At 41.3% G+C, this 23,632-nt stretch overlaps 2 long non-coding RNA genes across 2 annotated transcripts in view; one reads left to right on the plus strand and one right to left on the minus strand.

Annotated features, from left to right (window-relative positions):
- The first annotated feature begins 12,460 nt into the window (after window positions 1-12,460).
- On the plus strand, window positions 12,461-13,796 carry LOC133227547 (uncharacterized). Its single transcript, XR_009729859.1, has 2 exons — window positions 12,461-12,999; window positions 13,484-13,796. It is a non-coding gene; the product is annotated as an uncharacterized LOC133227547 (long non-coding RNA).
- LOC133227548 (uncharacterized) overlaps window positions 13,463-23,632 on the minus strand; it is a 28,565-nt gene continuing 18,395 nt past the window's right edge. The window contains exon 2 of the long non-coding RNA XR_009729860.1: window positions 13,463-14,306. This is a non-coding gene — a long non-coding RNA (uncharacterized LOC133227548). The remainder of the gene's footprint in view (window positions 14,307-23,632) is intronic.

The following is a 23,632-nucleotide window of genomic DNA, read 5'->3' on the forward strand; positions in this document are numbered from 1 at the left end:
CTGAACTGAAGCAAAGGAATTGAGTACTCAGGAGCGATACACACCCATTTAACAATGTGATTATTGAAAGGTGATTGGATAAATTTCTGCCCTTTTCCCAGTTACTTCGCCAAAAGTTTTGGTATTAATCGAGCCAACTATAAAATGTGTGTGATGATCACCCAGATAATATATTAGGTCTTAAATTGAGCCATCAGTCTGTTCAAAGGCTAATTAGACCAATCTGTGAATGTATCAATCTCATAATTACTCAGACTAACTATAGTAATCATAAAATATATTCATGAGAAACTGCTAAGGTCTAACCTTGTGGTTTTGCAATGATGTTAGTTCAGTGAAGAAATGAAATTCATGTATGATTCACAAATCGACAGAATAGGACTTTTTGAAGCACATGTGTATACTTTTTAAAGCACATATATTCCCAAATTGGTGATATGAAATGAGTTTTAAAATATGTAATCATCAAGGTCTTGACCTAAATAAATAGTATTAGATATATCTTCATTAGGAGGTAATGAATGATGAGATTATTACTTGGTGATTTCTTTCTTCAGAACTCTGTGTCTATTGATGTGTGCCTGTATGCATATGTGAGTGTGTGTGTACATGTGCATCTTAGAAGTTACATATATATATAGATAATTATTTTTATCAGCAACGTATATTAAATTTAGGTGAATTCAATACATATATTTAAAGGGCCTGTTATACACTAGGCATTAATATTGTTGTTGCTTAATAGCTGTCATGTCCAACTCCTTTCTGACTCCAAGGACTGTAGCTGGCCAGGCTCTTCTGTCCATGGGATTTCCCAGGCAATAATACTGGATCGGGTTACCATTTTCCTCCTCCGGGGGATCTTTGTGACTCAGGGATCAAACCACATCTCCTGAATCAGCAAGCGGATTCTTTACCTCTGAGCCTCCAGGGAAGCCCGGCATTAGTATTAGATGATGGGAAACTATCGGTGAAAAAGAAGCAGTTGCTTGAGGACAGGAATAGAAAACTACACAATAATAAGATGCAAAATAATTTAAACATCCTATTTCTACTCACATATAAAAGCAACATTCATTAAGAGTCAGAGAATATTCAACAAGGAGCTGAAGCTTAGTGTCTACAAGCAGCCATGAGAACAGGAAGACTGCAGCAGACTGGGAGCCTAGGGGCACCAGCTGAAACTGCTCTGCCACTTCAGTCACATGGGTCAGCAGATCTAATTGTGCTCGAAGCATTATTAGCAGATATAGATGTTGTTTGGTGCCACTGGCAGGTCCTTACAGGCGAATCACATCTCCACCCTTAGGGTTTTGGAGCAAAGCCCAGACATCATCTATGGAAAAGGAGAGTCCTTTTGAACATAGCTGTTGGCTTGTTTCTGGGTCTTGGTAAAGACTAAAGCTTTACCGTGGGCCACCGAGTTACAATGCATCTTGAGCCATCCATCATGAGGTAAGATGTTCTGACCTACCAAGGCACAAAGCCAGGCCTGTGTGACAGTGCTCCATTATCAAAAGGAAGTGGGGATGAAGGAGGCAGAGCTTGAGCAAGGCTGAGAGAAAAGCAGCTTGTGTAAGGAAGTAGCTAAAATGTCCATGGCTCCTACTCATATATGACATTCTTGAACCCCATAAAGACAGTACTGCATGATATAAAGAGACCACCCAAAGCTGACAGCTGTGGCCATCTGGTTTCTGTCTGGGAATACCTCTAAAGGACAGGGGTGAATGGAGACTTGCCAAGGAGACTTGTAACAGAGCGCAGCCAAGTGCAGACCTCAGCACAGCCATACCTGTGAGCTATTACTCTGTGCCCTGTTACCAGGCAACAAGTCCTGTTCAGCCATTTGCAATGGGCTCCTCCCCCAAGGAAGCAACTGTCAGTGAGTGACCGTTAGTGGGGACATTCAGGAAAGGTCACTGGAACAGGGATCATCAGGTGGACAGTGAGGTAAGAGTCAATCCCAGCCTTCCCTCCAGGGTGCTCCAGTTCACCCAGCCTCGGGCCAGTGGGTGTTCTGGGGGTCCAGGGGACATGTGGGAGGTTGTGTCCTGCTGACCTCCAGAGCCCTCACTGTGGCCCCTTACTGGCCAGGCCCAGGCCTTGAGGAGGCAGTAACACTTTCCCTGCCTCTGCCACCTCCTGGCAGTACCATCTGCCTGGGATGTCATCTGCAGGACCTGTCCCACGACCACCACCACATGGCCTGAGGAGCCTGAGGGCATGTTGGGTTGGGTGCCCAGCTCCCTCAGCACTGACAGCTGAGCAGGGTCTCAGGACCCAGCCCTGAGGGTGCTGCCAGCTGAGCTCTGACTCAGCCAGGACTGGACCCTGGAGGGTAAGTCGTGCCTCAGGACCTGCCCTTTCTTGTCAGAGCAAAGACTAATACTCATTAGATATTTACAGGAACCTGACTATGATCTGACCCCCAGAACAAGGGCTCTGACACGAAGATGTTTAAACAACTCACCAGGCTCCTACCTCAGATTTCTAGGAAAGGGCTTCACTGAGAGCTTTCAGGGAGTTTGGGGTTTTTAAGGCATGAGCCACTCCTCTCCTTTCAGGGCCCTCAGTACATCTTTCTGTGCTCCACACTCTGACCTTTTGTTTGATGTCTTTGGAAACATGGTAGGAAGATATTTGCATTTCATATAAATTTTAAAAGAGAGAGAGAGTCTGAGTAATCAAGTGACTAAGACGGCCTATACTATGGATGTCTCTCAGCATCCTGCTCAGCCACCTCTGTCTTTGTCCAATGACTCAAGAACAAAGCAGCCCTGGTGACAAGGATGGGGTCAGCATGAGCTTAGCAATGCTGAATTCTACTCCTGAAGCTGGCCTGGCTATAGACACTGCTGAGTGTCCATATCCCAACAATGGAGACTAATCCTGAATTCTCTGAGATGATCAGCCATCTCAGATCTGTGGTGGCAGACTGACTACAGTATATGTCTTTCTTTATCTAATTAGGTAACATCTTGCTTTTCCTGGAAAATACACTTACTCCAAAAATGAATTTGCTTTCCTTGTCCACAGTGCTTCCCCCCAGACTACCATGACTGCTATATCCACCATCATGGTTTCCCACACAGCATTGCTTTTGAACTAAATCCTGCAGATCTCCCTTTCTGGTGCATTTCTACATCAGTAGACTACAAGAGCTACACTCCTGTGAAACTTCAAGGAGGCTTTGAAATAACTATTTTATACTGCACACACACACACCTCGTAATGCCTTGTTACACACTCATCTTTGCACTGCTGTGTAGGAATTTTTAGGTCTTCCCTGGTGGCTTAGACGGTTAAACATCTGTCTATACTGTGGGAGACCCAGGTTCGATCCCTGGGTTGGGAAGATCCCCTGGAGAAGGAAATTGCAATACACTCCAGTACTATTTGGACAGAGGAGCCTTGTAGGCTACAGTCCATGGGGTCGCTAAGAGTCGGAAACGACTGAGGAACTTCACTTTCACTTTTCACTTTCATGGGTTGGAGAAGGAAATGGTAACCCACTCCAGTGTTCTTGCCTGGAGAATCCCAGGGACGGGGAGCCTGGTGGGCTGCCATCCATGGGATCGCACAGAGTCAAACACCACTGAAGCGACTTAGCAGCAGCAGCAGCAACCTATATTTAGCTTCATAAGAAACCCACAAAATGCTTATACCACTTTACATTCCAACAGCAGTTAATAAATTGAGCTCCTGTTGCTCTGTATCTTCAGCAATATTTGGGGTTTTCTGTTTATTGGAGTTTAGCCATTCTGATAATTGTGTAGTGGTATCTCCTTTTAAAAGAATTAGATTTTTCATTCCTTCTTGCTTTAGACCTTATTTTTGCATTTATTTATTTAGTAGTGTAGCTATAGTGTAGAACCTGAAAACTTTAAACCTAGAACCAGGTTTCTTAGATTCAAATTCTAACTCTACCTTTTACTCCTTGGGTGACATAGGTTAGCTACTTAACATGTGGATCAGTAACCTTATGAGCTTCCACAGTAAAGAGATCAGATGCTAAAGAATCCACCTGCAATGCAGGAGACCTGGGTTTGTACCCTGGATCTGGAAGATCCCCTGGAGAAGGGAATGACAACCCACTCCAGTATTCTTCTTTGGTAAATCTAATGTACAGAGGTTTTAGTCCATGGGGTCACAAAGAGTTGGACAGGAATGAGTGACTTTCACTTTTTTCAGTAGTCTTAAGGATAAGATATACCTCACAGAGTCATTACAATAATTAAGCTCAGATTATTATGGAATGTATGAATAACAATGAGTATCTGGCCTGTACTAAACACTTTTATTATTTAATTGTCTAAAATAACTTCACTTTTTATCAAGAGGAAGCCATTTAGAATGTAAGTAATTCCAAATATTGATGGAATGATGGTAATTATTTTAACTTTAAATTAATTGTAAGGAAAACTTTCACATAATGAAAACATTCCTCCTTTGCTGCAGCATTACCATATTTAGCTATCACTACAGTATGGAGAAGGCAATGGCCACCCACTCCAGTACTCTTGCCTGGGAAATCCCATGGACAGAGGAGCTGGTGGGCTGCAGTCCATGGGGTTGCAAAGAGTCAGACACGACTGAGTGACTTCACTTTACAGTATTTAAATTGTAATTCAGTAACTTCACAGTTGTAGGTCTTTTCACAAACCTTCAATATTGAGAAGTGAAGTGAAGTGAAGTTGCTCAGTCATGTCTGACTCTTTGTGATCCCATGCACTGTAGCCTACCAGGCTCCTCCATCCATGAGATTCTCCAGACAAGAATACTGGAGTAGGTTGCCATTTCTTTCTCTTCAATATTGAGAAGGGCAGCCTAAAGAATTCTTATTTATTTATTTAATGAAAGGGAGAAAGATATGTTTTAACCACCATTATTTTGTAATTTTGTTTGGTCATGGCTTTGACTTGATGAAACTGAGTTCAGTATAATAAACGAAGTTGCATGTTCAAGATTTTGATCCTATATTTATTGTTAACAATTCAATAAACAATTCTTAAAATTTCAATTCTCTCTAGAAGATGTCACAGCTAAGCATCTTAATTTCAATATACAAGCAGATTGTTATTGGTACTCTGATTCATCTACCACAACTGAATAGCCTGTGACTTGAGCCTAGGAGGGCACCAAGTTCAGAGACTTAATTATTACAAACCGTATGTCTTCTGTTTAAATCATTTATGCAAGGAACTGACTTAAGTTTCATGGCCTTGAAAAATGTTGCCACCTCAGTTTAAATTAAAGGTCTAACAGCTTTGACCATTTTGGGAGAACTGTCAGAAGTTATGTGTCCTAACTTTGGCCAGTTTTATGTGAGCATTGTTAAGACATTACAGGACTTCCATGGTGGTCCAATGGTTAGGACTCTGAACTTTCATTGCCCAGGCCCAGGTTTCAGTCCTTGGTCAGGAAACTAAGATCCTGAAAGCCACAAGGTGTGGCAAAAAAAGAAAATCAAACAACCCCACCTCCCTTCTGAAACATTGTTAAACCTCAGAACTAAGTAGTGCTTATCATGGGCATCATGTTTAAGAGTTTTCCTAACGCATCAAAATTTTCATTGATGCCACCAATTTTAGAACTAACTGGATTTTTTACTCTCTCTCTCTCTATATATATATAGTTTATATATATAAAACAGAAATGGCCTAACTTTTTCATAGAATTTGTCCTGTGAAGTTTTAGTCTTACCATGATGCTGAGTAATACTGTTTGTCTTCAATAATGTTATTTTTGGTTGTGGAGTGTGGGGCATAATTTTTCTCCTGCATTCAAGAGATAATCCCTTATAAACTTTCCATTCCTAAAAAGTTTTAATGAACAGAGGATTTTTTCAATTCCTATGTAATTAGATTTTATAGAATAATTATTATATTTTTCATATTGATATTTTATAAATCTGGGGAATTTCCAACTCTGCTGAGGAATACCACTGGAAAAAACAAAAGGAAAGAAAGTCAAATAATAATTCCCTGTACTACTCTGGGCTCTTATCTTGGCAGTGCAAAGCACATTTCTAAGAAAAGAATTAATTTCAACAATCCTAATATCTTTAAGATAAGTATTTCCCTTAAACTTGCCTTATCATACAACCATACAAAAAGTAGATAGATTTAAAAAAAGTCAGAATTTTTATCTATTGATCAGAGCCAAAGGGCCAGTGATTCTATTTTTAATATTGAACTAATATATAAAATGGAGTGAAACATACTTTTATAGCTTGTCAAAGCCATCCCTGAATTGATATTATATTTATCATATTAAATTTAAAAACCCTAGTTATTGAAAACAGAGATTAAGAAAAATTACCAACAACTTTTTCGATGTTTTCTTTTTTGTAAAAGATAGCAAATGGTATTTTATTAATTTTTTAAATAAATTGTGTACAATTTAGAAATACTTTCCATGTACACTATTCTTGAACATTTTCTTGAAATTGTAAATGTTCAGAGCACTTCACAATGGCATTTTTAAGTTTATTTGGAACAACAGTGAAAAAGATCAAACAGTATCAATTTTTGGTTTTATTGCCCTCCAAAGTAACTTGTGGAATTAAAGAATTGCAATTTTGACCTCTATTGCAAATGATCAATCAGCTGAGACATATTAAAAACTCTTAATATGACTGACAAAAGAAGATACAATTGGCCAACGAAATGGCCAGAGACATATTGATCTTAGTTTTTAAAATCTTTATTTGCACAATGACAAATATAAATATTCAACTCTTTCATTAAATTTATTCAATAAATACTTATGGTCTTCCCAGTGGTCATGTATAGTTGTGAGCGCTGGACTGTAAAGAAGGAAGAATGCCAATGAATTGATAGCTTCAAACTGTGGTGCTGGAGAAGACTCCTGAAAGTCCCTTGGACAGCAAGGAGACCAAACCAGTGAGTCTTAAGGGAGATCAACCCTGAATTTTCACTGAAAGGACTGATACTGAAGCTAAAGCTCAAGCTCCAATAGTTCAGTCATCTGATACAACCAGACAACTCATTGGAAAAGTCCCGAAAGCTGGGAAAGATTGAGGGCAGTAGGAGAAGATGGTATCAGAGGATGACATGGCTGGATGGCATCACTGATGCAATGGGCATGAACTTGGGCAAACTCTGGGACATGGTAAGGGACAGGGAAGCCTGGCATGCTGCAGTCCATGGGGTAGCAAAGAGTTGTACATGACTGGGTGACTGAACAACAACAATGAATATTATTTAGCAGCTAACAGGTGTTAGGTACTAGTCATTTGGAATCTAGAAGAGTAAACAAAACATAAAGGCCCCTTTATCTCATGGTACAAGAACTATTTTGAGAAGACAGATATTTACAGGGGAAAAAGTAAACATATCTCACTGTATGTTCAGTTCACTTCAGTCGCTCAGTCGTGTCCGGCTCTTTGTGACTTCATGAATCACAGCACGCCAGGCCTCCCTATCCATCACCAACTCCCAGAGTTCACCCAGACTCACGTCCATCGAGTCAGTGATGCCATCCATCCATCTCATCCTCTGTTGTCCCCTTCTCCTCCTACCCCAATCCCTCCCAGCATCAGAGTCTTTTCCAATGAGTCAACTCTTCGCATGAGGTGGCCAAAGTACTGGAGTTTCAGCTTTAGCATCATTACTTCCAAAGAAATCCCAGGGCTGATCTCCTTCAGAATGGACTGATTGGATCTCCTTGGAGTCCAAGGGACTCTCAAGAGTCTTCTCCAACACCACAGTTCAAAAGCATCAATTCTTCAGTGCTCAGCCTTCTTCACAGTCCAACTCTCACATCCATACATGACCACAGGAAAAACCATAGCCTTGACTAGATGAACATTTGTTGGCAAAGTAATGTCTCTGCTTTTCAATATGCCATCTAGGTTGGTCATAACTTTCCTTCCAAGGAGTAAGTGTCTTCTAATTTCATGGCTGCAGTCACCATCTGCAGTGATTTTGGAGCCCCAAAAAATAAAGTCTGACACTGTTTCCACTGTTTCCCCATCTATTGCCCATGAAGTGATGGGACCAGATGCCATGATCTTTGTTTTCTGAATGTTGAGCTTTAAGCCAACTTTTTCACTCTCCTCTTCCACTTCCATCAAGATACTCTTTAGGTCTTCTTCACTTCTGCCATAAAGGTGGTGTCATCTGCATATCCGAGGTTATTGATATTTCTCCCAGCAATCTTGATTCCAGCTTGTGCTTCTTCCAGCCCAGTGTTTCTCATGATATACTGTGTATATAAGTTAAATAAGCAGGGTGAAAATATACAGCCTTGGCATACTCCTTTTCCTATTTGGAACCAGTCTGTTGTTCCATGTCCAGTTCTCACTGTTGCTTCCTGATCTGCATATAGGTTTCTGAAGAGGCAGGTTAGGTGGTCTGGTATTTCCATCTCTTGAAGAATTTTCCACAGTTTATTGTGATCTACAGTCAAAGACTTTAGCGTAGTCAATAAAGCAGAAATAGATGTTTTTCTGGAACTCTCTTGCTTTTTCCATGATCCAGCAGATGTTGGCAATTTGATCTCTGGTTCCTCTGCCTTTTCTAAAACCAGCTTGAACATCTGGAAGTTCATGGTTCACATATTGCTGAAGCCTGGCTTGGACAATTTTGAACATTAGTTTACTAGCATGTGAGATGTAATAACGTCTAAATCTATCCATGTTGCTGCAAATGGCATATTTTAATTTTTATGGATGAGTAGTATTCTATTGGATGTCTGTGGATATATATATGTATACCACCCCCCCCACACACACACATATCAAGCTGGGAAGCACTAAAATTTTTTATTTAGCGTAACATAATATTACCTGTTATTTTTGAACCTTGGTTGATATCTCAGTTTGATAATCCTTGGAAAAAATTTGACACCATCTTAATTATTGTTTTACTTCATCAAGACCCACTTAATCTATTAGTTCAGATATTTGGAAGTGAGGTGAGTCAGCAATGAAGGGTTTCCCTGGCGGCTCACACAGTAAAGAATCTACCTGCAGTGCAGGAGACAAAGGTTCGATCTCGGTCAGGAAGATTCCCCTGGAAAAGGGAATGGTTACCCACTTCACTATTGTTGCCTGGAGAATCCCATGGACAGAGAGACTGGCTGGCTACAGTCCACTGAGATGCAAAGAGCCCAACATGATTGAGTGACTAACACTTTCACACTTTTATTTTTTTTCCAGCAATGATAAGGAGGACAGAAATGGTATGGACCTAACAGAAGCAGAAGATATTAAGAAGAGGTGGCAAGAATACACAGAAGAACTGTACAAAAAAGATCTTCACGACCAAGATAATCATGATGGTGTGATCACTGACCTAGAGCCAGATATCCTGCAATGTGAAGTCAAGTGGGCCTTAGAAAGCATCACTACGAACAAAGCTAGTGGAGGTGATGGAATTCCAGTTGAGCTATTTCAAAATCCCGAAAGATGATGCTGTGAAAGTGCTGCATTCAATATGCCAGCAAATTTGGAAAACTCAGCAGTGGCCACAGGACTGGAAAAGGTCAGTTTTCATTCCAATCCCAAAGAAAGGCAATGCCAAAGAATGCTCAAACTACCACACAATTGCACTCATCTCACACGCTAGTAAAGTAATGCTTAAAATTCTTCAAGCCAGGCTTCAGCAATACGTGAACCATGAACTTTCAGATGTTCAAGCTGGTTTTAGAAAAGGCAGAGGAACTAGAGATCAAATGGCCAACATCCTCTGGATCATCGAAAAAGCAAGAGAGTACCAGAAAAACATCTATTTCTGCTTTATTGACTATGCCAAAGCCTTTGATTGTGTGGATCACAATAAACTGTGGAAAATTCTTCAAGAGATGGGAGTATCAGACCACCTGACCTGCCCCTTTAGAAACCTGTATGCAGGTCAGGAAGCAACAGTGAGAACTGGACATGGAACAACAGACTGGTTCCAAATAGGAAAAGGAGTACGTCAAGGCTGTATATTGTCACCCTGCTTATTTAACTTCTATGCAGAGTACATCATGAGAAACACTGGGCTGGAAGAAGCACAAGCTGGAATCAAGATTGACGGGAGAAATATCAATAACCTCAGATATGCAGATGAAACCACCCTTATGGCAGAAAGTGAAAAGGAACTAAAAAGCCTCTTGATGAAGGTGAAAGAGGAGAGTGAAAAAGTTGGCTTAAAGCTCAACATTCAGAAAACGAAGATCATGGAATCTGGTTCCATCGCTTCATGGGCAATAGATGGGGAAACAGGGGAAACAATGGAAAGAGTGTCAGACTTTATTTCTTTGGGCTCCAAAATCACTGCAGATGGTGACTGCAGCCATGAAATTAGAAGACACTTACTCCTTGGAAGGAAAGTTATGGCCAATCTAGATAGCATATTGAAAAGCAGAGACATTACTTTGCCAACAAAGGTCCGTCTAGTCAAGGCTATGGTTTTTCCTGTGGTCATATATGGATGCGAGAGTTGGACTGTGAAGAAGGCTGAGCACTGAAGAATTGATGCTTTTGAACTGTGGTGTTGGAGAAGACTCTTGAGAGTCCCTTGGACTCCAAGGAGATCCAATCAGTCCATTCTGAAGGAGATCAGCCCTGGGATTTCTTTGGAAGGAATGATGCGAAAGCTGAAACTCCAGTACTTTGGCCACCTCATGCGAAGAGTTGACTCATTGGAAAAGACTGATGCTGGGAGGGACTGGGGTAGGAGGAGAAGGGGATGACAGAGGATGAGATGGATGGATGGCATCACTGACTCAGTGGACGTGAGTCTGAGTGAACTCTGGGAGTTGGTGATGGACAGGGAGTCCTGGCGTCTTGTGATTCATGGAATCACAAAGAGTCAGACATGACTGAGCAACTGAACTGAACTGAACTGAACTGGGCTTCCCAGATGGCTCAGTGATATAGAATCTGCCTGCCAATGCAGGAGACACAGGAGACGTGAGTTCCATCCCTTGGTTGGGAAGATCCCCTGGAAAGGAAATGGCAACCCACTGCAGTATTCTTGCCTTGAAAATCCCGTGGACAGAGGAACAGGGCTGGTTACTATCTATGGGGTTTCAAAGAATCAGATGCTATTGAACACAGAGATAAGCACACACATACAGGATTCCATACCTTGTAAGGGCAACCACTTTGTTTTAAATGGGGCAACTTTTGGAGAAGGAAATGGCAACCCACCCCAGTATTCTTGCCTGGAAAATCCCATGGATGGAAGAACCTGATAGGTTAGAGTCCATGGAGTCACAAAGAATCGGACACGACTGAGCGACTTCACTTTCACTTTTTCATCTTTCTCTTAAAATTTTCACTTCTATGTTTTAGGTGGCTGGTCACTTATCATCCTATAGCCATTGTTCATGACCACGAGAATGGGGAGTGATTAGGTGTTGAATTATGATCCAGAACACACATTTAATCCTAGAGTTTTGGGTTGTCTAAAATTCTTCTAGAAAAACAATATCTACACTTTCACCTAACCTACAGGTGAAAACACTGAATTCTTTTTTGTTATTTGTTCAGTCAATAGCCAGGCTTTACACACAGTAACAGATAAATTGTTAAATGAATTGGCAGAAATTGAGAGATAAGTAAGCCTGTACATTTAGGTGCATACAGAGAAAAGGAAGTTATATATGTACAGAAGGAGAGAGGATTTACATAATTTGGTAAGTATATGCATTTTACAGTAAGAATATGACATTTTGCAATTGAAATTCAATTATGCTGCTTTTTATTTCAACTGGAACATATTTTAAATTATTTTATCTAGAAGTATCTGGTTACTTAGAAATACTAGAAATGATTGGAAATGATATATGTACAGGAATAGAATTCATTTTATTGTCAACGTGTTAGCCTTGGCCTTCTTCACCCTGAGATGTTCACAAACAACTATATTTGGGGGCAGGCCATTTTCTCTCATATACATTATTTTCTTAATCAGAAAGGAATCTGTGAACCTGGGATTCAGTTTTTGAAATAAAACGTTTATTTTGAAAAGCCCAGTTTGTCCATAGAAACACAGTTTCTGGACAGTAGCAATTGGACTCATCCTGTGCAGAGTCCAGTTCACTCTGAAAGTTCTGTGATGAATCGCCTCCACTGTAATGTGATAATGCACATTCTGCACCAGGTGTCTCTTAGTGAGCTGAGAGGTTCACATATGGTGTCGTGAGAAGAGCTCACCCTCAACCTTGAGAGTGAAAATGGGCAACCATAACTGTTGTTCTGGAGGTAGGACCAGAGAAGAGCTCACCTTCAACCTTGAGATTGAAAATGGGCAACCTGAACTGTGGTTCTGGAGGTAGGTTCCTACTGATCCTCTGTAGCCTGTTTCTTCAAATGGGCTGGTTAACTCTTATGGACATTTTTTCCTCATTTTTTTTTAAATTTCCATAATTGTACAGAGTTATAAATGTATTTATAGTTTTGTTTTATTCCTTTATTTATATTTTTTGGTTCTTCGGACAGATGGCTGCCTTAAATATCTTTCTAAATTAGAAAAATGTCCAATTTCCTATTGACAGTTTTGTACACACTCTTCCAGAGAACAGATGGAAAGATCGGAAGCAGGAGAACCATGAGGTCTCCCCAACAATGGACAATGCAAAAAAAAGGGATTACGGCTCAACAGATAGGAGGGTCATAGGTCTCTATCATTGAAAACTGACATGCATTTTAGTGTCTCTTTTTTCCTCATCTGTTAGGTTATTGTTAGTTAACATGCAGAAGCTGTACCTCATTTCTTTCCTGCTCCTCTCCTTTTCTTTCCTTCATCTAGAAAGGAGAATGATTCAATGGCAGCTCAGTCCATAATTACTAACCTCCCACATGCATACACTCCACCTTGTGTCCTCATCAAAAATAAAGAAAAACAGAACACTGAGGGATTGGTGAGCAACCTCACCAGTGTCCTGAGAGCTACTCTGTGTCTCACTAGTTCTCCAGGAGGACCTGGTGGAGGAACCCCCCAGGGCTGGAATGAGGAACAGGAACTGAGTACCCTGAAGGTATGGTCACATCTCTTTCTCTGGGATAAGACCATTGCTTCACTTCTTTTTTATTCAGTTGAATACAATTATAGTAGTTTACTGTATAAACAACGGTTTACTGTTTACTTACTTACTTTACTGTTTACTTACCAAGTTTACTTGGTTGCTGGAATATTGAGGGTGTATCTATTATCAACACAGACGTGATTCAAAGGGACATTTTAAAACAAAAGCATGTTACTACTGTATAACAGTAGGTACTTTCCTCAGCAGAAATTTTTCCTCTTTGAAAAAGAATTTTGTAATTGTTGTTCAAATGGAAACAGAGATCTTACATGAAATAGGCCACCCTTTTCAAAAGGGGAGCCTTTCTATTTTGTTTTGGGGCCATTGACTTAAGGAGTTTTAGTTTTCTAAGATGAAAAGTCAGAGAAAATAAGCCTTAGTGCAGAGAATAAAATACGCTGACACTCTCACACTGTTTTCTTCTCTCTCATCACAGGTTTATGAAACAGCCAAAGAGATTTCTTCATATTCAGGGATATACATCCCTCTTCTCAGATACAATCTAATTGGTGAAGGTGGGTCTCTTTGCCTCCTCAAGTTGAGGAGGAGCCCTGAATTTGGGTTTCCTACAGGTGGTGAGACCAAGAGATTGACCTCCCAGGAAAAAGTGCTGGCCCAGTTCTAGTTTCTCCAGAAGCACCTGCATCATTTATATGGTGTGGGATTGTGTGAAGGAGGGTGTTTGGAGGTGGGGCTGTGTGAACCCACATAGTATGATTGTGAATCTGCCTGTCTGTGTATTTCCTCAGGAGATATTTCCTTTTAGACAATAAAACTGTCAATGTTCTTTGCAAAAAAGTCTCATTAACACTGCACAGTCTCTGTGCATTCTCTCTTATGCCATCAACATAGCTCTTCCCCAGGTTCGGCTCGTGTTCCCTTTAGTTGGCTGGAGATGGTGCAGAGATCGATGTTCTCAGCTTTTGATCTCTTAAGTGGAAAAGTCAACCTGAAAACCCAGGGCTGGGTCTAAGTATGAATGCTCTGGACCCCTGACCTGCCCATGTCAGTGAGACGAGTGATCCTCAGTCATGGAGCAAGGGGTCCTTGCTCCATGTTCATGCCTGGAAGTACTAGTAGCTCCAGAGTTGTGGTCACAGAACCCAGGGCAGCTACTGGGGGCATTAATGGCCGACTTTGGCACAGTCATTAGTGTGAAAGTTACCTCTGGACCCTCATCCTTCTGTCAGCTCACAGAGGGTTGTGGAGATTCATGTAGACAATACAGGTCACATCCGTCACTGCAGGTGTCAGATTAACTAGGGCACAAACAGATAAGAATCAGGAAGATGTGTTATTGTATTGGGTAACATTACCATAAGTCTTTCAATTGATGAAACCCTGCAATGCACACTCAAGGGATAATGGCAACTAAGAACTCAAAGTGAAACTTGATTGTTAGCTTGGTGACCATGACTCTTGTTGAAAATCTCCTATCTGTGTGGTTTAGAGATGGTTAATGCTTACTCTGTGGTTTTTCTAAGGTGTTGTCCCACTAAACATATGGCCTCTGTGAGTATGGACAGCCAATGACTCAGTGGACATCCACAAAGAAAAAAACATATTTGTTTAGAAAACAAATATTTATAGAAAAATATGATATTATTGATAGTAGCTGTATTTAAATGGTAGGAATTCTGTATTATCAAAACTTGTGCATTTGATTTTCTTTAAGACAAGTGATTAGTGAATTAATAGAATAGCACATTTTGCTCAGGTTTGAATTCAGTCCTCTAACAGAGTTTACTTTTAATCAAGTACAAAGTCTCATAGAAAACATGATGTAGTAGCAGCAGCTGTGGATCCTGGAGGAAGAATGATCTGGGAAAAATCAAGAGACAATGACAATTTAACAGGAGCTCAAAATAAGCAGGAGGAGTCATAGGTCACTTTCATTGAACAGTAGCATTCATTTTAGAGTTTTCCTTTTATTAGATTGAATATTTCCTTTTGATTAGGTTTCTCTTAGCTGGAGGACAAAGCTCTGTTTTCATTTCTTTCCTCTTCTCCTTTGCTTTCCTTCCTCCTCTGAAGAGAATGGATGAGCACAAATTGAGCTCATGCTCATTAACCTCCCACAGCCATAGAGACCGCCCCGTGTCAACAGGAAGAGAAAACCCCCCAAATGTTTGCAAAGCAGCCTCACCAGTGTTGTAACAGCTATTCTGTGCCCCTCTAGATCTAACTGAGGACCTGCCAGTCAACCTACATTGTGACAGGACAGAAGAGATTCCATGTATCTCCAAGGCTAGCTGTTTTGGTTTTTTGTTTGTTTTTTTCTGGTCTGAGACAGAAATATTGTTTCATTTCTCTTTCAGTAGAATTAAGTTATGAGTCTTTGACGGTGTTTGTTCCAGTTAGAGACAATTCCCTTGGTTGAGATAATGTGGAGGGAGTCTTTTACGGACTCATGATGCCTCAGTCCACAGGATATTAAAATTGCTAGCATCCATTAACCCTGTAGAGTTCTCTCTCCTGCAGCAACATTTCCCCTAGGAAAAGAATTCTGCAATTTCCAACGCAAATGGACTTGGGAGTTCCATCCTCCAGGCACGGGTCTTGCCTTTCATTCTGACATCCTGAGCACCAGTGTTCTGATCTTGCTGGGTTGCCTGGACTCCACCACTGCTTCTCATCAGGTTTTCTACTGTCACCAAATGAACCAAACACTGTGCATCTTTGTGTCTTCTCCTCACAGTGTGTTCTCTTCTGTACTTGCCGGTGGCCCTTCCAGAATGGGAAAGCGGTAGGTATTCTAGAGTCATTCACTTGGGCAGAAAAAAGCTCTGTAGATGGGAAATTTGGGGCTTTCTCATTGGTTTTAGGGCAGACGCACACTGATTCCAAATTCCTGCTTGGAATGAGTATAGAGGCCCTGGTGGTAAAAGTAGCTTGCAAGTAGAATAATGTGGCCAATCCTATAGTTCCAGAAAGAAGCTGTATTATGATTAATAATGTAGGTTTGTGTCCATGGGAATAGGTATGTCTCTATGTGTAATGAAGAGTGTAATTCTGTGTGTGTGTGTGACTATTTTGTGTTGTGTTTTTATTGGTTTATGTTACCCTAAACGTCACTGTTACTGGTGTCATCTTCCCCCTAAAAATTCCCATCACCATTGTACCATGAATGAGTATGTGTATAAGAATTAAACAAAGTATACACATTTGCTGTAGGATTTGATTTTATAGTGAGAAAAAACCTTTAACCTGGAAGACAACTTAGATCATTACCCAGGAAAATATTTATAGGATTCTTTTAATTTTTATTAATATTTTTATTGTCTCTGCTGGGTCTTCATTGCTGCACAGGCTTTTCTCTACTCGTGAAGAGTGAGGGCAACTCTGTAGCTGTGGTGCATAGACATCACTTTGGAGGCTTCTTTTGCTGCAAAACATGACTTCTAGGGTTCTCGGGCTGCAGTGGTTTTGGCACACGGGCTCAGTAGCTGGAGCTCCTGGGCTCTAGGGCACAGGCTCAGTAGTTGTGGCTCACTAGCTTAGTTGCTCCAGGGCATGTGGAATCATTCCAGACCAGGGATTGAGCCTGTATCTCCTGCATTGGCAGGTAGATTTTTAACCACTGAGCCACCAGGGAAGCCCTACAGGCTTCTTAATGAGCAAAACTGTGTTTCAGAAGCCCCCTTACTGGGTCAATCACACCTTCATTTCACAGTAAATCTTACCCCTTAAGTAGGTCTTCTGGCTTTTTGATTGATCATGATTCATCACTATGCCACTTCCCTCATTCAAACTCTTTCCTATTCCAGCCTCAGAATGAGACCTCCCCCCTCACCCAAGGCACCTAGTGCTACTAGCGAGGCTCCTTCCTTCTACCAGGAGCCCCTGGTGGTACCCACATGACACACCCAGATCTAGAGGAATCTGAGAAAGGAGGAGCCTCCAGGCATAGATGGAGGAAGTTCAGTACAGATTTGCCTCTTAAGCTTTGAAGTGTCCAGTCAGTCCTGTTAATTCAGTGCAACATATTGCTCTGCATGTCTCTAGAACTTTTCCACCTTGCAACTAAAATTTTACAACTATTTAACAGACCCTCCCAATGTAAACCTCCTTCCAGCTCTTGGAATCCCGCTTCCACTGTCTGCTCCTCTTGAGTTTTCCTTTGGATACCACAGGTAAATGGAATCATGTGCTGTTTGTCTTACTGTGACTGGCTACTTTCACTCTTAACTATATCCTTCAACTTCATTTATTGCTGCAAATGACAGGTTTTCTTTCATTTTTAAAGACCGAATCACATTCCAGTGTATGTATATATCACATTTTCTTTATTGATTTATCTGCCCGTGGACACTGGACAGTATTTCCATCTTGGTTGTTGTATACAATGTGGCAATGGATAAGAGACTGTAGATATTTCCTGGGACATTCTAGCTTTGTATCCTTCGGACATAAACTCAAATAAGTGATTGCTGGATCTTATGATAATTTTGGATCTAAATAATTTTTGGAGGGACTTCCAAACTGTTCCATCATGGGTATGTCATTTTCCATTCCCACCAACAGGGTACAAAAGTTGCACTTCTCCACATCCTTGCTAATATCTGCTTTTTTCTATTTATAATACACATCTTGAAAATATCATGATATCTCTTTTGGACTTGATTTCTGTTTCACTGATACTTAGTGATTTTGAGCACTTTTCTTACGCATATTGATCACTTCTATGAAGAAATGTTATTGAAGCTTTTTACAGATGTGAGAGTTGGACTATAAAGAAAGCTGAGCACCAAAGAATTGATGCTTTTGAACTATGGTGTTGGAGAAGACTCTTGAGAGTCCCTTGGACTGCAAGGAGATCCAACCAGTCCTGAATGTTCATTGGAAGAGGTGATGTTGAAGCTGAAACTCCAATACTTTGGCCACTTGATGCGAAGAACTGACTCATTTAAAAAGACCCTGATGCTGGGAAAGATTGAAGGCACGAGGAGATGGGGACGATAGAGGATGAGATGGTTGGATTGCATCACCAACTCAGTGGACATGAGTTTGAGTAAACTCCAAGAGTTGGTGATGGACAAGGAGGCCTGGCGTGCTGCAGGTCACATGGGGTCACAAAGAATTGGGCACAAATGAACAACTGAACTGACTGAAAATTCAGTATTTGCCTGCTGTTGTTTTGAAGTTGAGTTGTAGTAGTTTCTTTGATATTCTGGATATAGGCCCCTTTTTCAGATACAAATTTTGCAGATACTTCCTCTCATTCTATAGGTTGCATTGTTGTTGATTGTTGAGATTGTCCTTTCTTCACTTGGTAAATTTAGAACCTTGGCAAAGATCATATGGCCACACATATGTCAATTTATTTGCAATTCCCTTCTTATGTTTCACTGGTCTCTCTTCCTCTTTTGTTGCTGGTACAACGCTGTTTTGACTGTTGTGGCACTCTTATGTGTTTTGAATTCATGAAGCCTTAAGGCCCCATTGTTCTTTGCTCTCAAGATTTTTTCTCTTTGGGTTTCTTTTAGGTTCCATAAGTATTAGTATTTTGGGTGTTTTTGTTTGTTTGTTTTCATTTCTATAAAATTGAAATGAGATTTTGTGAGTGGTTTCAATATATATGCACATCACTTTAAGTTGTATAAGAAGGTCAACAGCACTAAATATTCCAGTCTATGAATATGGTATGTCATTCCATTTACTTGTCTCTTCTTTCAACAGTGTCCTATGGTTTTCAGTGCACAAATGTTTCACTTCCTAAGGAGCCTTTTGCGCTGCCTTGTTTGAGTCATCTGAGTCAGGGACGGGAAGATGGGCTCAAGAAGAGAGGGAATGTCCTCCCTCCCCTCTGTACCTGCCCACTGGTTACTTGTAGTACAGGTGTGCAGGGCTATGCCCTTCACCTCTGCCTACAAGTAAGCCTCCAACTGGGAATTTTCTTTGAATCTGAGTGTTCACTTTACTATTGAAATATCCACAAGCACTCTCCCAATGCCTGGCCTGTGTCCAAGAGCCCCAGGTATACCTACATATGAACAAGCATATCAGACCATCAAATCTTCTGCAATAAAGAAAAACCAGAACAGCAGTTCAGTGTCTTTTCCTTATCTTTGGAGCTCTTAGAGCTGAATGTTCCAGTGCAGTAGCCACTACTCAGATAAGCCTATTTATAATGAACATACTTCAAACAATAATAGACGTGTTATCTTAAAAAAATCCACAAAACCCACACAATTACTTGGTCACACTAGTGATATTTCAAGTGTGTCCATAAATGTTGGAATTTCAGTTTCATAAAGTTGAAAGTAAGAGCTATACTGAGCATGTGGAAATGTAAGGTTGAAAGGTGATTCTCTCAGCATCTCTCTGTCATGTGAAATTTTGCAACTGTGATCAACATCTTGTGGAAGGGCTCTGACTCCACCAAGCACAGGAAGGTCTGTGAACCTGGAGGGAAGACCAGGGAGATGCTTTGTGAGCCAAGAGGAGGAGGAGAGATGGATGGGTCAACTTGTATAATGACTGTATTATTGCTCATAGTTGTCTTTCTACAGAATGTATCCTACAGAGTACTAGCAGCAGTGATGTAGAAGAGAACTAGGTAGGGCACAGTTCTCAGGGAGAGTAGGATTTAGAGGAAGAGGGTTCCTGAACCACTCAGGTTATACCTGCTTCTTTGGAGATAAAATAGGTGAATATGAACTGAGGATTTAAATTGGAGGGAGATGGTTTATGGACCACCTGGGAGATAAAAGAAGGTGAATATAAACTGAAGAAGAAGAAGGGAATATGTGTAAAGTTGTGATATGTTCCTCATATTTTAATGAAATAATAGGACTATGTGTCCATGTGTTTTGTTGTGTTGTGCCTATAGTCATCTCTTGTTATAGACATCTCTTCTTGCTTTTACATTTAGAAATGTCCTTTCTCACAAGACTCCTCTTTCTTTGTCCTTTCATTGACAAATATGAAAGAGTGGCTTATGGTCAGTGCCTTCAGGGTCTTATATAAGGGACATTGGGTTCATGTTTAAATTCTCCTATGATGGCCATTCCTTAATGGGACCAAAAGTCTAATAGTTACTTGACATTGCAGACCAAGTTCTTGCAGTGAGTGTCAGGTTCTGGGTGAGACATGAACTCTCTACCTCTGCATTTTCAGGATTTGTAGATTCCTCTCACATTTGTCTTCATTGTTTATTCCTCATGTAAAGGGTGTTCTTGGGGTTGGATACGTCAAAGCACACAGGCTCTGGCGTTCCAGCCTGGACTGAGTCTCCTGGAACTCATCTCAGCTTCCAACCCAAGGATGCTGTGCTGAAGGTGCTTTCAAGTGAGACTAGTCCATGTCCAGCTGCCCCTAGACACCAACATGGCCACATATTGTAGAAAATTTGAAGGAGCCACTGGCTTTCTTAACACATTTGCACTCACAGCCCTGCTGACCTGGTCTCCTGGGACTGACCAGACCTAGGTCAGAGACTCAGAGCAGCAGAACCCAGGATCACTGTTCTCCACAGGACCCAATGCTCTATCCAGACAGCCCTGCCCCTGCTCCCCACACCCCAGTCCTGCCTACTCTGTGACCTTTACTCAAGCTTTCCCAGGTTTCATTCCTCCCAGTCCTTCCAAGGTAGGGGTAAACCCTGGATGGTGCTATGTGTATATGAGGCTTCCCTATCTGTAAAACCCTTGTGGCATTACTTCAGACTAAGATAATTTGGACATGCTACTTTAATTATAATATTGATTTCATCCTCCTTCATTCTGGTAATACTATTCTTCATGAATATGTCTGTTAGAATACTATTGTTTTTCTTTAAATGAAAAATTTTGAAATGAATAATACCCTTAGAAATTCTTACAGTATTACAATGTAAATAAATAGAAAATGGAAATGTCTTTATCTTGTTGTATAAGCAATTAATGCATTTCGGTTTCCTAGTTAATGCCAATTTGTTGGGGCTCCTAAATCTTCTGCCTGGAATTGTGAGTCATATTCAAGTGTGCCATCAACTCAAGAGAAGGGATCTTTCTCTTCTGCAATCTGCCTCACTTCAGAGTCCCATAGACTCCTTACAGTGTTTTCTTGACAAAAAGCTGATAATCATGATTAATCCCTCACTTTCTTTTACTTCCCATTTCACATCTGCTAGTTCAACCTTCAGAATGTGACCACCCACCCCACCTCCACCTCCACCAATTCTGAATCAAATCTCCCCTTACATTAGTTCTTTTCAGTCCTTGAAACACAAACCCTGCAAAGGATCAGACCACACACCTCAACTCTCCTCCAGCAAGGGGGCTTTGCCTCACAGGGCCATCCCACACATGCTCTTTTTCTCCATCAATTTCCCCAAAGCAGGTTGATCAAATCACCTGATCCCCATTATCTCTAATTAAAGGTAGGGAGAAGAAAGGAACTGGTATTACCTACATCTGGGGATTCTAGGCTAGCTCCCTTTTTAATTGTGTGTGTGCCCGTAGGGTCCACCTCTTTGCAGTCCCATGGAGTGTAGCCCACAAGGCTCCTCTGTCCATGGATTTCTCCAGGCAAGAATACTGGAGTGGGCAGTTATTTCCTTCTCCAGGGGATCTCTCCAGCCCAGGGACTGAACTTGAGTCTCTTGCCTCTTCTACATTGAAAGGCAGATTTTTTACCTCTGTACAATCTGGGAAGCCCATCTTTACATACATGAAATTATTACACTCATTTCATAGACAATGAAACCAATGATCATCTGAAATATTTGTATAGCTCTGTGAATAAGTGTCAATTTAGCTAACTAGCAGTGACATTGGGATTCAAACCCAGATAAATCCGGGGCCAATTTCCACACCCTATCTGCACCATGCTGCCTTGAAGGCATTCTTTAGCACTTCTCATTGGCCTCCCTGGGATCCTAGAAAGACTGTTTTGGCAGGTAGTAAGAGGAGGTGTTTAGGAAGCAGGAAAAAAAAAAAAAGAATCTGAAGACCATATTTTCACATGTAAAATACAAATAAAATTTCTAACACAGAGAGTTCTTTAATGAAATCAAAAGTGAAAGTGAAAGTGGCTCAGTCATGTCAGACTCTTTGTCACCCCATGGACTATACAGACCATGGAATTCTCTAGGCCAGAATACTGGAGTGTGTAGCCTTTCCTTTCTCCAGGGGATGTTCCCAACCCAGGGATTGAACCCAGGATTCCCACATTGCAGGCGGATTCTTTACCAAATAAGCCACAAGGGAAGTCTAAGAATACAGGGGTGGGTAGCCTATCCTTTCTCCAGCAGATCTTCCCAACCCAAGAATCCAACTGGGGTCTCCTGCATTGCTGGTGGATTCTTTACTAACTGAGCTATCAGGCATGTCCAAGAATCAGATAAAGAATTTAGCACTGTTACTGAGGCTAAGCTGCTGCTGCTAAGTCACGTCAGTCATGTCCGACTCTGTGCGACCCCATAGACGGCAGCCCACCAGGCTCCCATCCCTGGGATTCTCCAGGCAACAGTACTGGAGTGGGTTGCCACTGCCTTCTCCTTAGCACTGTTAGTATGCAAGAATAAGAACACACACAGGCCCCTCCTCTATTCCTAGGGAATAGAGGAGGGGCCAGTGAGACTCATAAAGAAGGACCGAGAGCATCAGTTGGACTACTTGTCTCTGTGTAAACTTCTAAGTCCTCTCTGTGGTCAGCAACTGCAGTCATGTCACATGAGGGCAGAATGCAAAGACATCACTTAAGCAATAGCTATAAAGATCCATGTGTTGACTGTCCATCTGCCCCATGGAATGTCAGCTCCAAGAGGACAGGGAATCCTGAGCTGTGTTCACTGTTCATTGTTGCGCATCTCTAAGGCCTTGAAACTGCCTAACCACAGTCGGGGGTAAATCAACATATGTTGACTCACTGGATGAATGAGTGTTTGAATAAAGGAATGAATGAACGGGTAAAAAAAAAAAAAAAGAACACACACAGATATACACCTTGCTATTTTTCCTACCCCCTTTCTGATTAATCAGATCTAAACACACACACACACGCACACGCACACAGACACACACAAAGTTAGGTCAGGCCATGCGTGCTCTTGTTGACTCCTCCTAATTCACCACCTAACACCTCACTTTACATCCACTTCCTTGACTTCCTCACTGTTCCTGGCAGGCCCAGTCCACAGAGGGGGGCCTTTGCTTTAGGCATCTTCTCTCCCTGCCGAGCTCATCCCCAATGCTTGGCTTATTCATTTACTTTCTTCTGAGGCCTGCTGGAGGTAACTTTATTAGATAAGCCACCATTTATTATGCTATTAAAACGTCTCACTCTAGATCCCAAATGACTAGTGCCTAACACCTGTTAGCTGCTAAATAAATATTCGATGTTGTTGTTGTTCACTCACCCAGTCGTATCCAACTCTTTGTGACCCCCATGGACTTCAGCATCCCAGGCTTCCCTGTCCCTCACTATCTCCAAGAGTTTGCCCAAGTTGCCCATGTCCATTGCATTGGTGATGCTGTCCAGCCATCTCATCCTCTGATGTCCTCTTTTCCTGCTGCCCTCAATCTTTCCCAGCATCACGGACTTTTCCAATGAGTTGTCTGTTTGCATCAGGTGACCAAACTATTGGAGCTTCAGCTTTAGC

This window comes from Bos javanicus, chromosome 16 (genome assembly GCF_032452875.1).
Source record: "Bos javanicus breed banteng chromosome 16, ARS-OSU_banteng_1.0, whole genome shotgun sequence".
NCBI lineage: Eukaryota > Metazoa > Chordata > Mammalia > Artiodactyla > Bovidae > Bos > Bos javanicus.